Raw genomic sequence first — 13,857 nt, 5'->3', positions numbered from 1 at the left:
AAGATATACTTAATACTCATGTAAAAATGTAAATGTACTTAGAGTTCTGAGATTAAAACGCCTTCAACACCTTACAATGCTCCGAGTTCCTCTTGAAGGTCATATCTTGAAAGCACTTGTTGAAATCCCACTGCACAGTTATTTACCACTGCAAAGCTCTATTTATTAACAACTTAGGCAAAAAAAAAAAAATATTTAGAGGACTTTTTTTCTCAAATTACTGTGAAGTCAGTCTCATTCTCTTTATATATGGCAAAAAAATCTGAATAGTTGGATAAAAAATATCTTCATTGTTTTATCTTAAGAGTCTGGTTTCCTTTCAAGGAATTAATGTAGGAAAAGCTTGCAAAGTATAACAACAGTTGCATGCATAAATCTTAAATGAATTGATGGAGAGCCTAACCTCATCATGGTTTATCTATTATACCTCTAAATGTGTTTACATTTTTAGATAAAGGCAACCGTATTCCCTTAAAGTCAACTCATAGATCCTTATGTATTGATTCATGGATTATTAACATATTTGAAGAGATTAATATGTTTAACATGTAATTCTGTAGAGCCACAGTAATGTGATGTCACACTTTCAAGGTAAAATATATTTCACAAATATATAGTTTTCCTTTAACCTGGGCATTGCCAACATTGTATTACAAGTTGATAGCTGCATCTCAGGATGTAGGCAAATCCTGACTGAACATTATGAAGCTCTAATTTTGGTAGAAATGTGGTTTCCTCCTCTTTCTTGTGTATAAACACACCACATTTTTCTTGAGACTATTTACTTTCTCAGGTTCAGCCTGGTTCACAAGAGTTGCCCTTCCTTACTCCCAACACCAACTAATTGCTGTGATGGCTAAGTCTGTCTGACAAGAAACAAGAAGTCTTTCCCTATCACCAGTAGATGCTGTTCCAGAAATGTCTGATGGTTTCAGCAACGGAGGTGAGAAGGTGGCTAGGCTGGGCTCCCAGCAGCCAGCATGGTCCCAGTTCCTCCGCCTGACACTACCTAATATACTGGTTGTTCAGTTCAGTTGATGAGGTGTATACAGAAAAACACTGGATACTTACTGCTGATGATAGGTGGTAAGAGGTAGTTACAGAACAACTTATTTTTATCTTTTTCAAAAATGTGGAAATAACATGCACAGGGAAATACCAGATCTCACACACTTTGTACCATTCTATTCCCGACACATCTTCCTTTTACTGTGCTTGTGCCTAGCACATTTGGAAGGCAGTGTTATTTTCTCTCTCTCTCCCCCCCCCCCCCGCCTCCTTCTCTCTTACATATGGGTCTTACATATGACCCCCACACATCAAATGCAATTGCCTGACCTGATCTGTGATCCACTAACCAGCTGCATCTGGAATCATAGACTGGGAGAGAAGCTATGGCACAGACCTGGAGATGGAAGAGTGCCTCACAGCAGATTTCTGGAAGAAAATTCCCGAACCACCCCAGCTCCAGCCCAGGACAATAGCCTTCCTTGTCATATGGCCAGTGTGCCTTGGAGGCATGATCAGCACAGTCTTGGGCTCCAGAGGCACCTGGAGGGTGGTCCTCTACTACATGACTCAATTCAGAGAATCCTGTGTATTGCAGTATAAAAAAAAAAAAAAGTGGTTAAAAAAAAAAAAAAAAAAAAAAGGCTTTGACTTATTTAGTCTTTACATTCAAGCAGTTGGAAGTGTGGCTATTGCATAAATAATGGCTGTGGGATCTTAATATGACCATACAGATTTTTTCCGCTGGACTTCTCTTCATTCTGTACAAAGGTAGATATTCATGGTAGCAATTTTCCACTCAGAAGGTGGCATTTCCCAAAAAAACAATTCTTCTGCTTAGTTAAATAGGCTTGCATTCAATCTGTGTGGTTTAGATTTTGGATTTTAGAACTGTCAAACTCTTTTATTCCCTTTAAATGCAAAAATAGCTAATTCACGATAGGAAAATGTTAGAAACCGTTTTATCAGTATTGATGAGGGATTTGATATATTTTAAAAGAAGCTGCTTCTCACAACTGATTTTTTATTGTATATTCATTATATATTTTTACCTTATAATATTCTAATGACGGTGTGATAATGGAAGCAAATGGAAGAAGATGACTGAAGCCGTATTTCCCACTGACTCACACAGGCACCTAATGCATTCATGTTTAATATTCTCAAGCATTACAGAAGGGATTAGAAAAAAATAAAAGGAAAAAAATATAAAAAATACAGAGACAAAATGTACAGATTTATCTGCTATCCAATCCTTTCATTAGCTTGAAAACAAATTTACTATGGATTTACACTGTGACTTATTATCTTCAGAATCACAAACCTACTCCATTAATAAAAATAAGTTTATACGCACACTACATTAAAATAACTTAAGGATGAATAATTCCACTTTACCACTTTTTTTAGGACTGGATTCAATAACAGAAATTGGACTCAGCTGTATGGATTTTTCAAGGATATTATAGACCATATTTCCACAGACATTTTTATTGTTTCTAGTCCTCTAAAACATCCAAAAAGTTGTGCTTTTAACTTAGTAGTTTCTTCTGCTTATTAGTTTGCATGAACATTTTTTCCTGTTATGCCAGTTTCAGGACTATAATTTCAGTTTTGCTATTACAGATACAGAAAAGTTCATTTGAATGCTACTTCTTGAGTATTTAACTTCCACCGAAGTCAGCAGAAGTAGAATTATGTGTGTTTGTAATTCAGAAGGGACTTGCACAAAGGCGGTTTGGAGGATTCCACTATACAGTTTTTTTAACTGTTGTAAAAAAATACAAACAATTTATTCGTAATGGCAAACTTTCCAAATTCAGCGTAAGAAAGCTAAATAATGTGTTCCTACATGTTCACCAATAATATTCTGCAATTCAAATTATTTACTATGAAAAAATCCAGGGGAGGTCGATTTTTATTCCTTTATAGCCACATTTTGCATCTCTAACAAGATTTTTTTAAATTGTACGTAGGCCAATGGAGCAAGAAGATCTAGCTTACAGACATTAACGCCGACTAAACATGGAGAAATAGAAATGTAATTATTCAGTCACTTTGCTGACAGTAATAATGTTCTAAAGTCAAGTGAGATTTCAGTGTTTTACTTATTTAGTTGGGGTTTTTTACTTCAAAGCTAGGGCTTTGGAACTGAGTAATGAGGTAAGTATTCCAGATTTAATTATTTTATAAATGAATCCCCCTCTCCCAGATTTACAGTGTAAAATTTGGTGCAAAAGAAGTTCAAAAATCAGAAGACAAATGAAAACCCACAAAACAAAAAAAAATAACAAACAAACAAACAAAAAAAAAAAAAAAAAACCAAAAAAAAGACAATCTCATCATCTGGAGAAACAGATATTGCTGAGCAGAGGGTTTGGATTTGGGTTTTGGTTTTTTTTCCCCAGAAGAAATATGTGCTGAGAATAAGATTCTTCCCACCCAGCATAAGAGCAAGCAGGAAGAGAAAAAGAGGAATTAAATCCCGTAGCTTCCCCCTCGCGCTCCCTCTCACCGCCCCGTCAGTGGGACTGAGCCTCACCTGCATTTCGGCAGCTGCCCCCCCAGCTCCCTGCCTGTGGGGGGCTGTGGCCGGAGCAGCCCCCTCCCTGGGCACCAAGCCACCTCACCTGTGTGCAGCTGTCCGATAGGAAATACAAAAAGTGGCAAAATGTGGCTTAAATCTCCTCGCCCCACAGGAGCGCACGACTCCAAGCTCAGGGAAGAGAATGTCCATATGCTGGAGCCCGCCTCTCCGGGAAAGTCTCTGTCCCCCCTCTCTCACAGAGAGGTGAAGAAGGGGGAAGGGGGGAGGGGGGGGGTGTGTGTCGCTCCCCCTCCCCTGATGGGGCTGTGCAGAAAAAGGAGGCGAGGGACCCAGCGCCGGAGGGCGAAAGGCAGTGCAGGGATGTGGCTGCGTCACCTCGAAATTAAGTCTCACTAGGCTGGGAAAAGGTTTCTGTCCCTGCTCCAAAGGTTTCGCCGCTGGGTTTGTGCTGTGCTGTCACCAGCGGGAGCAATCCCATCCGAGGTGCGCTGGGGAGGGCGAGGTGGGCACCTCCCGCCAGCGGCTGGCGATTGAGGCCTGCTGGGGGACGGTGCAACCAGCCCAAGCCCTTCCAGGACCTGGAGTGGGGGGCACGCTGGGGTCAGCATCCCAAACACCGTTGGGCACCAGCCCAAGCCCTTCCAGGACCTGGAGTGGGGGGCACGCTGGGGTCAGCATCCCAAACACGGTCGGGCATAACCGCCTCGCTTCTGGGAAAGCTGAAGCCTTTCTAGACGTAAGGAATGACAGGCAGCGCGTGATTTCTTGAGCGAGTTTAAGATCAAAAGAGACCATGATCCTGAAGCCGGGTGATCTCAAGGATAAAAAGCCACATAAGACTTTTCTATTCCATTTATATCTTGTCCCCTTCTTGAATACAGCCCGAAGCCCCTTTACAAAGCATTCAGGGAGGTCCTGATGCCTGAAGGCCTGTACTTTCTAAAGGCTTTTTACTTTTTTTTCCCAAAGAGCATCATAAAAACAAGGTACCACACTGAAGCCCAGATGGTTTACGATGTGAATCTGGAACATATGGAAAGCCCGCCACTCAGGAACCAGGTCCTGAAGTTCATCCAGACCTGTGGTAAACACCAAAAATCCAGAGGCACGGTGGCTTTGTGCATCTTGGTATGCATTTTAAAGCTTCTCTCTCTTTAAGACACACTGCTTTAACTACCAGGCACATCCCTACAGGGAAGGGGAAAAGTCATAGCAGAAATGGGAAATATGCCCACCTTAAAGAGTGGGAAAATCCCTTCCGCTTCCTCTAAACATCTGAGGGAGAGAAATGCTGCAAGATATTGCTCCCCCTTCTCTTGCAAAACCAGACCTGACCGATTTCTGCCAGAACGGCAGGGCAGTGGTACACGGCATGCCGTTGAGATGGATGCAGCGCTCCTCGCCAAAATCAATGGGGAGCTCTGCGGCAGAGCAATGCCCCGCTGCGGCCGGGTGCCGGCAGGGACCCATTTCGATGGGAGTCACCTCCGAGGCTGCAGGTACTGGAGGCCTATGGAAAGTTGAATCCTAGCCACTAACAGCTAATGTAATCATGTTGCTTGCTCAGATCTCCCGCTGATAAACGCACCCAGTTACTCCTAACTGTCTCCCTTACAAAATAACACCTCCCAGAACACCTACCCCTTCAATAGTTTTTAACCACTCTGCAGCTGCACAAGAAAATCCATTCATCAATTATAAATCAATTGAGGAAGAGAAATCTGCAGCTCGCTTGATTGCCCTGCTTGTCCCTGCGACTCGCTGATCCAGCTATAGAAACTTTGCAGCCTGACAGGTCAGTTTATTTATTTATTTTTAGTAGTAGTAGTAGTAGAAGTATCATTATTATTATTGTGATGATCAATTATTAAGAGTCTGAACAGATCATTCATTCCTTTGTGGAAAATAACTCTGCAGCAGTAATCCATTAGCAGAGCAATCTTCCCTCTGGTGGGAGAGGGGGAGAGAGGAAGAGAGAAAGGGAGAGAGAGAGAGGAAAAGAGATTGTTTATACTCCACAAACGGCGATGCAAGTATGGTGGGCCAGATGCAACTGCAGTCTCTAGCTGCAGCCCATCCGCTCCGATTGCAGGAGACTTCTTTAAATAGGTATCTATTCCCTGAGAAAGAGCTCTGCTCCTCCTCTCCTGTTTACGCTGTCAATTCCCAGCCCTCTCCTTCCTAGCAAAGATTTGCACTATGCAAGGCTGCTTTCAACAAGTAAAGCGTTTGCAAAAGTTTACTTCAGAAGGAAGGATTAGGCGGGTTTGTCTCTCGCCAGTGAAAAATCGCAACTGCCTGGCTAAGAGTGAAGGCAGGCTGGAAATGTCAGGAAGACTGGAAAGGACTTCGGGAAATTTTATCCACTCTCCGAGAAACATAGCTTCATTTATGACCATTGGGAATGGAGGCGGGGGAGGGGGGGAAAATTACTATATCAAAGGCTGAAAATAATAATAGTAAATAATAATAATAATCATCATCATCATCATCTCCGTGGGGGAAGAGGATTTTTTTTTACCCTCCCCTGCTGAATCAGTCTTGCAGAAATTTTTCTCCTTTATTATACTAATCAGTGTAAATATCACAGTATGCTAGTATTTCTGAAGCTAAACGAGTAGCAGGACAACTGGATATTTTACTTTTTTGTGTGTGTGTTGAGTGTTCCGAGGTGACTAAATTTGCCTTGTTGAGCCTTGTAAAATCCTGACTTAATCATGTAAACTTCTGTGTAAGCAAAATAGACGAAACTTCAAAGGGTCAAAAACCCTTTAGGGATTTGCGAGGAGACGCCAGCAATAGATCCTAATCTGCCTCCAGAATCCTGGCTGTATTTGTCCAAGGAACTGGTACCAGCAAACTCTCGAAGGTAGAGATAGTGGGTTGATTCAGCCTTTATCCCCTTAGAGAGTATTGGCTTTGTGAGGCTCTAGGCAGCGCTTCAACGCCAGGGGATCTTGCCCAAACCCTCTAAAAATGAAGTACAGGAGTAATTTGAGATAATGACTTTGTAACAGGCTTGGGCAGACCTTGGACAGAAGAAGTGAGAGATGTTATCACTCCAGCATTCCTCTTAAAATGCAGTTTTTCCCCCTGCTTATTCCCAGTTAGTCAAAGCTACATTAACATTCCATCCAGGGCTGCTAAACAGAATCTTAATTAGTCCTGATACTCTTGTGCAAGGGGTTTATTCATTGCACTCTTAACTAATGGTTGCTGTCAGAGTATTTTTTTTCTTCTTTGGGTTCTTTGGGGATATCGTGTTCTGCTGCAAAGCATGACAGAAATGTAATGTGCATGCAAAAAAAAAAAAAAAAAAAAGCTTGCAGATCTGAAGTCTTGAGACTGAGGCTGACTCCAGCCTTGTCTAGTGGTGAGACATTGTTAGGACTAATGAGAATAACTTCACCAACAGAAATACCCCTGCATCTTGTTTATCTTAAATTTTAATGGTACACTCTCTCTCGTTCTTCCCCCCACCACCCCCCCGCCCCCCCGTGACAGACAACATTACAAACTTGTTAGCGTTTTGAAGCAGTTCACGCAACTCCCACTAAATTTGCAGCCCTCTGTATTTTGCATTAGCCACCCATGACTCGGTATTTATTGAGAGAGTCTGTAGGTGGAGGAGAAATAATAAGTTACTAAACGGCCGGTTGTTCCGGCAGGACCTTTCTCTCTGCATTATATCGTATTTATAACCCCGCTTTGCGGTCATTCCCCGCTCTGCCCTTCGTTCTGACACACACACACACACACACACGCCCCGCAACATCCACACCTCCACACCCGTTTCTGGTTTACACGCACCCCAGGGTCTCTCTCCGCAACCCGCCGATCCCGGCCGGCTCCGGCGTTAACACCGGGAAATTTGGGCGCCCGTCAGCGTTGTGTACCCACATGTCACTTGATGGGAGCATCCCTCAAGGTTAGTTGTGGCTCGGGGCTAAATCGTGACAATGAGCAGCCACGACACACACCACTACAAAAAATAAAAGGAGAAGCGTCGCAGGGGTGCCTCGCCATCCGCGCTGAACTGAGGCGGCTGTTGCGTTTATCAAGCCACGGCAGGAGTCGTTAGTTGCCTGTAAATCTACGTTCAGCTACACTGATCTCGGAAACAGATTTATAAGACTATAAATTACCTTTTTTTTTTTTTTTTTCGTGTTGGGGGAAGGAATGAAGAGAAGAGAAAAAATAAAGGAGTAAAAAAAAAAAAAAAAAAAAAGAGAGAGAAAGGTGTGTTTTGGAAATAGGAGGTCTGTGTTACTTAGCTGCTGCTCACCCCTATTAAAGATTCCTTCCCCTAAGCTTGCGTAACATTGATTACTCACAAAGAGTTCACAATAACTATCATGTAGCTAAACTAATTGAGACAATCATGCTAAGTTATAGTCAGTCTAAAAGGTACCATTGATGTGGTAATGCCTATAGAAAGTCAGACATGCGACTCACTACCATTTAATTGCTCCTTTAAACCTGTTATTACAATGTTAACTGGCTTAAGTATATATTGCTGCCTTTTATTGCCTTGATGTGACAAATTAAAACATACACTCTGGAAGCGGCATTCATTTGCGGACGGAGTTGCAGGAAAAAGGGAGCCGGGCGATGTCAAACCTGTCAGGATTAATTAATTTTAAAACTTGCATTTTGCACTGCAATTCCCACTGCAGTTTTGTTGCACGGGGGAAACATTTTATATATAAAACATGTGACTATTTTATATAATATCAGATACACGTATTCCACCTCACGCAGGTCTGCCGTAAAATCAGCCCCATCGCGCTAAAAACGAAAAGTGCTTTTGGCTCCGAGACCTCATCTGACGCTAAATTAAGCGGAGGTCTGGAGAAAAGCGGGGAGGGGGGCAACGATGGAGTTTCCACCTCGGCTCACGCCTGTATGGGGGGTGGGGGTGGGGGGTGTAGGGGGGCTCTCCAGTGGCTACCCCACCGGTGGCTGCCAGGTCCCAGGCCCGGGGAGGAGTGGGGTTACCCACGCCCCGAGACCCGGGGGCAAGGCGGCAGCCGCGGTCCCTGCGGGCTCTGCCCTTTCGCTGCTCTTCTTCACGACGAAATAATACAGAGATCCCTCAAGGTGTGTGTGTGGGGGGGGGGGGGGGGGGGGGGGTAAAGAGTAATAATAATTTCTTGCTTCCCCAACCCCAGGGCTGAGCCGAGTTCAGGATCGTTTAAACGCGCAAGGCTGTGCCTCTTCCGCGCCGAGGAGCGGAGCCCAGCCCTGCATTACGCTGCTTCGCTGCCCCGCGCATCCCACGCGTGCCTGGCGGGGGGCTTTGTGGACTCCAGGTAAAGCATCCCCCTCCCCTTCCCCTGACGACCGTGAAGGCATTGAGGACCCCCCCAAATAAGAAATACTCTGCTCCCTGCTTCCTCTCTCTTTTTTTTTTTTTTTTTTTTATTTTTTTTTCCTCCTCTCGCGAAAAGATGTCAGGGGGTTAAAATGTCCTTCTCCTTCTCGCCCTCTCCCTTGATCTCAGGGAGAGAGGTAAGAGTTGCTGGCACCTTTATGGGACTCAGACCTGCTGCGGCTGCGGGAAGCGTCGGCCCCCGCTAACTTTGATCGGCCTTATTCATCCCAGCTGCGCTCTATTTGTTTGTCATTTCGCCCTTTTCGTCCCAGAATCGTTATTTATGGTCTGAAAAGTGAAACGCGTCGCGATTTGCCTTTACATGGACTTTTTCTGCAAACGGGGGAAACACCTCCCTCCTTCTTCCCCCCCACACCCCCCCCGCCGTGAGGGGGACTGCCAAAAGAGAGGGAAGAAACCTGTCTCAATCATTACCAAATCAGCTTTGAATTCATTACTCCAGAGTATTAACTAATTACCAGATCAGAGAGAAGAAAAAATAAATATTCCTTTAAATAACTGAAGGTAATTATAACCCTGTTGTTGACACTAACGATTAATAATTGATCAGAAGTTATACACAATAAATTGTCAATTTATCTCTCTATAAAAATGCATATATTTTTTTTTTCCCTGGGCGTTTTTTAAGAGCCCGAGCAGCGACAGTATCCACACAGCCGCCGTACGAGGAGCAGCAAGACTTTTTTTTTTTTTTTTTTTCCCCAACTATTCGGGAGTATTTTGAAACCCCCCGTCACGGATGACACAAGCCCGGGTGGAGCAGAAGTGACTTTCGCTGCCGGCCTGCGCTCCTGCCTTTCCGAGGAGGGCTGGGCCGGGGTGACCGCCCCTTCCCCCCCACCCCCCCCAACGGCCCCCCCTTTCCTTTCTTTTCTGTCCCCAAACTCCTAAGGGAGCAAAATTAACAGTGGCCGCCCCCGAGGCAGAGCGGCCGCGTCCCTCCGTCCCTCACTTTTGCGAAGGGAAAATGCAGCCGGCTCGGCCCGGATTGGATGTGAAACGGTGACATTCCCCCGTGAGTCACGGCTGGGGGGGGGGGGTTGGGGGGGGAACGGCGACGGGGCCAGATTACGGGAGCCCGGCTGTCACCTCGGCCAGGGCGTTTACAGGTAAGAGCCCCCAGCCTCAGCCCCCCCCCACGCCCCGAGCCTGCCCACAGCTCCGGGCTGCAGCCCCGGCAGCGTGTGCCCCGATCGCGCCTTCCCTCGGTAGTTTTAATAAAGACTCTGCTTCAGAGCCGCCGAGTAATAATCAGGGATTAGATGCATGGGTGCTTTGAATATTCACCGTGGATCCTTTTGTTTCTTAACCTTTTTTTTTTTTTTTTGCCTCGCTTTTATTTCTTTAGAAGCCGGAAACATACCCAAGTTATTAGTTACCGGATTAAAAACAAAGCGGTGAACATCCTAGTACTTAAAGTGCAATATTACTGTTAGTAACAATATTTTTTTACCGTCATTATTCAATTCCTAGAATGGAAAGGCTCTTTTCGACCAACTGGATCGTGAGAAGCTTGCCCAAGCTCCCGAGAAATGTCTGAATGCAGAAGGCAACGAATCGACCTATATGCAAATTCTGCTTCCTTTTTTTTTTTTTTTTTCTCTCCCCAAAAGTTAATAAGCAATAAAATCCTCCCGATATTGATTACATCCCTTTCCCAATTCCTCAGCGGCGCGATAAGTCTGAACCGCCTTTAAGTGAGATGTAACATGTGGTGACCGAGGCAGAAACTTCCAGTGGTGAGACGGTTTGGTTTTGGGTGTTTTTTGCTGTTTGTGGTTTTTTTTTTTTTTTTTTAGGGGGGGGGGGGGGGAGGTGGGGGGCGGTTGTTTCTCCCTTGAGGTTGAGCACCGAGGGGTCGTTCCCCTCCTCTCCGCTCCCGCCCCCCCGCCGGGAGCCACCCGCCGGCCTGTTAGGGCGGTGGGTGCCGCCAGGTAGGGCTAAATCAGACGCTGCACCTTGCAATTTGTTTCTTCACCTGAAAATCACCCTTCACGCCCAAAACCTGGACCCCTCCTCCTCGTGTGGACGTTTGGGAAGGCAGTTCTCTTTTTTGTTACTTATTATTATTTTTTTCCAGTGCAGTCTCCCTCTCTCTAACAGGGGCTACACACGTCAGTGGCTACAGATGCAGCTGGAGCAGACACCCATTGCGCTTTATATTAACTTGCCCCTTAGCCGGGCCGTTTCACCTCCAGCCGCGAGCTGGTGTGCAGCAGAAATTCCCACGTCTGTCTGTCTGTCTGTCCGCTGCTGGCCTGGGCTGCGTGTTACCTCCATCCCCGTCCCTTCCCCCCAGTCTCCGGCCAAACAAAGGTGGGCGACGCTTTTTTTTTTTTTTCTGCTCTCAAAAAGGCAGTTGGTGAGCAGCTTTCCTGAAACAGTAACTCTCTTATTGAGAACAAATGTTGACATTTGCAGGGAGCGAGGAAAAAAGCAGCCCAGGAAGTGCAAAGTGGAAAGCGACCCTCTTCCTACTTGACGACAGCGCCAATTCCTCTGGGATCCCACCTGAGATTAAAGCCTGAATTTCAATAAATCAGCTCTAATGAAACCTCTGGCCCCGAAGAGGGGAGGGTTTGTCTTTCCCGCTCCAAAACGAGCACAGAAACGAGGGGAGAGGGTGGGGGGAGAGAGAGTAAATATAGAAAAGGGTGTGAGATTTTAGTCCCAGCGGGCTGATTAGCATCGTTATGAAATAAACCCTACACAAAGTGATGTATTTTATCGTTCATCCCTGTCTTGCTATACTGAAATAATCGCATTGTTTGTGCCAGCACTACAGCAAGGCTACACTTCCCTCCTGCTTTCAGTTTTGATTATTAAATCTCAAATGACGTCGAATATGCAGTACTTGCCCATTAATCTTTTGTTTAGAAAATAAGTTTATTTGCCAAATCATTTGGGTGTCGCCCATCTGCATCCATGAACCATTCGTGAATTTCTCAGAGGATGAGAGAAGTCCAATGGGTTTTACATACATAGTGAATACTTAAAAGCAAGTTTTCCAAGTCTTTCTACTTTTCTTTCCAGAAAGAAATCCAGGTCTAAATGCTAGCAAGGGTGGGTAAATTATGGAAATCTTTTATAAGTCTTTGGGCGTATAAACATCAAAGGAATGTCGTTAGCCTTTTTTAATCTCTGCCACAGCTTTTGGTTTTTACCAATTGAAATGTACACGTTGTGTCCAACAGAGACCTGGAACATGAAACGTGGGTGGTGGGGGCGGATGGAGTAGGAGTAAGAGTGGGGAAAAGAAAGTTTAGGCATCTGCCCCAACATAAAAAGTCCCTCCATAAAATCTTCCTAAAGTGCACAGTAAAGACGGTTGAGGATGACTATAGTAAATATTTGCATCTAGATCATATGCTAAATTGGAGGGGAAAAACTGAATTACTTCTTAGCTGCTTCTCTAATTGGACTACACACTGCACGCAGATACAATTGCATTTTACCTCAATGAAAAACAGGATGTTACAGGAGCAAAGAAGCATCATTCTACAAACATCATAAGAAGATGAGTAGGCCTTCAGCTGCAAAGCTCTTCAGTGTTTTGTATTTAGTTAGATGAATCCCAGAGTTTTCCAGAATTATAATATTAATTCCTGCCCTATCAGCTGAAAAACACATGCTTTTTCTCAAACAATTGGACATCTTTATAGGGGTAAAATACGAAGGGTGGGGGTGCAGGGGAAGATGGATCATGGGAATTGCATATCTGTATTTAAGAAAAACAGCTTCCTTTCCCCCTATTTAATATAATCACAGCATATTTCCTGACTCCAGACTAGCACGGCTCTTTATCCAGTTAACATTCCCAAGGCTGATGCCTGAAGTATCTAAGATCACTTTCAAATGCCCTTTCTAACAAGACCTGAGCAAGAGGCCACTAATTTTCACTGAACAAAAAGCCACTGGAGAGAGATCCGTTTGTCAATATCAACTGGTCCAGCAATTTCCCATCTTCAGACACATCGGCCTATCTGAGCTGGCAGATGTTTAGACAAGATTTTATAAATTGTTCAATATCAGACCATAATGAACCCCAACTGACCATTCCAAAGCAGCTAAAAGCATTCAGGATCTCCCCTGCTGGGATCTAATAATGCTCTCACGCTGGAACATTATTAATCATGGAATAAAATAGATGAGCCTCTTGAAAAATAAGTGTATGATTGATTAAAGGGCAATCTAAGAAGCTATTATTCTTGTTTTATAACCGTAAGTTATATTCACTCAATTTATCTTTTGGGGAAAATAAATGATTGTTCGTTTCTTTTCTGAAATGATTTTATATGAAGATTCCCATTATTTTACTAAAAATTAGAATTATTAGCTAGTTGATTTTATGAGCCCAATCAAAGTGGATTTCTAATGCAACTGCAAAGATATGGTTTAGTGATATAAAGAAAAGGGGGGGAAATCATTAAAAAAAAAAAAGGGAATTAGACTTTTTTTTTTTTAAATGTTTTTCCATATTTTAGCCAGAAGCAGAAACAAAGAAATTAGAAATAAACCGTAGCTGATTATAATTATTTTTTTTTCCTAGAAATGGTGTATTTAAATAATGTTAAGTCAAATAAAGAGCTACTTCACACCCAACAGAAATAGTTTATAAGAAACATGCATGTATTCACATAATTCTCCCTATGCATATGCATGTATATATACAAATACGTATTTGCACACATGTGTGTATTTAAAGCTTAAGTATAACGGAACAACCCAGAAGGAATTAATTTATGCAAAGCATATCTTTGCAACATATTTAAATTGCTTACTTATTTTATGGTCTAAGATCTACTAGTGAAATCGCAACTTTTGTCATTTTCTAAATAATAGATTATCATTTGGGGGGGAATGAACGAAAAACACCATATTGTTGCAGACTAGTCTGTTTTTATTT

General features: G+C 43.6%; 1 long non-coding RNA gene across 3 annotated transcripts; it reads left to right on the top strand.

Annotated features, from left to right (window-relative positions):
- The first annotated feature begins 5,198 nt into the window (after positions 1–5,198).
- On the top strand, positions 5,199–11,795 carry LOC116960732. 3 transcript variants are annotated; one of them, XR_006165787.1, is made up of 5 exons: positions 5,199–5,351; positions 8,728–8,868; positions 10,425–10,690; positions 11,055–11,267; positions 11,373–11,795. It is a non-coding gene; the product is annotated as an uncharacterized LOC116960732 (long non-coding RNA). The 3 variants fall into 3 exon arrangements; XR_006165789.1 differs by lacking the exon at positions 5,199–5,351 and adding an exon at positions 8,544–8,656; XR_006165788.1 differs by lacking the exons at positions 5,199–5,351; positions 8,728–8,868 and adding an exon at positions 9,805–9,966.
- The last annotated feature ends 2,062 nt before the right edge of the window (positions 11,796–13,857 follow it).

Source organism: Tyto alba, unplaced genomic scaffold, assembly GCF_018691265.1.
Source record: "Tyto alba isolate M040663 unplaced genomic scaffold, T.alba_DEE_v4.0 Super-Scaffold_27, whole genome shotgun sequence".
In the NCBI taxonomy this organism is placed as follows: Eukaryota; Metazoa; Chordata; class Aves; order Strigiformes; family Tytonidae; genus Tyto; species Tyto alba.
Note: the sequence above shows the minus strand (reverse complement) of the source record. Positions and strands in the feature narration are given on the sequence as shown.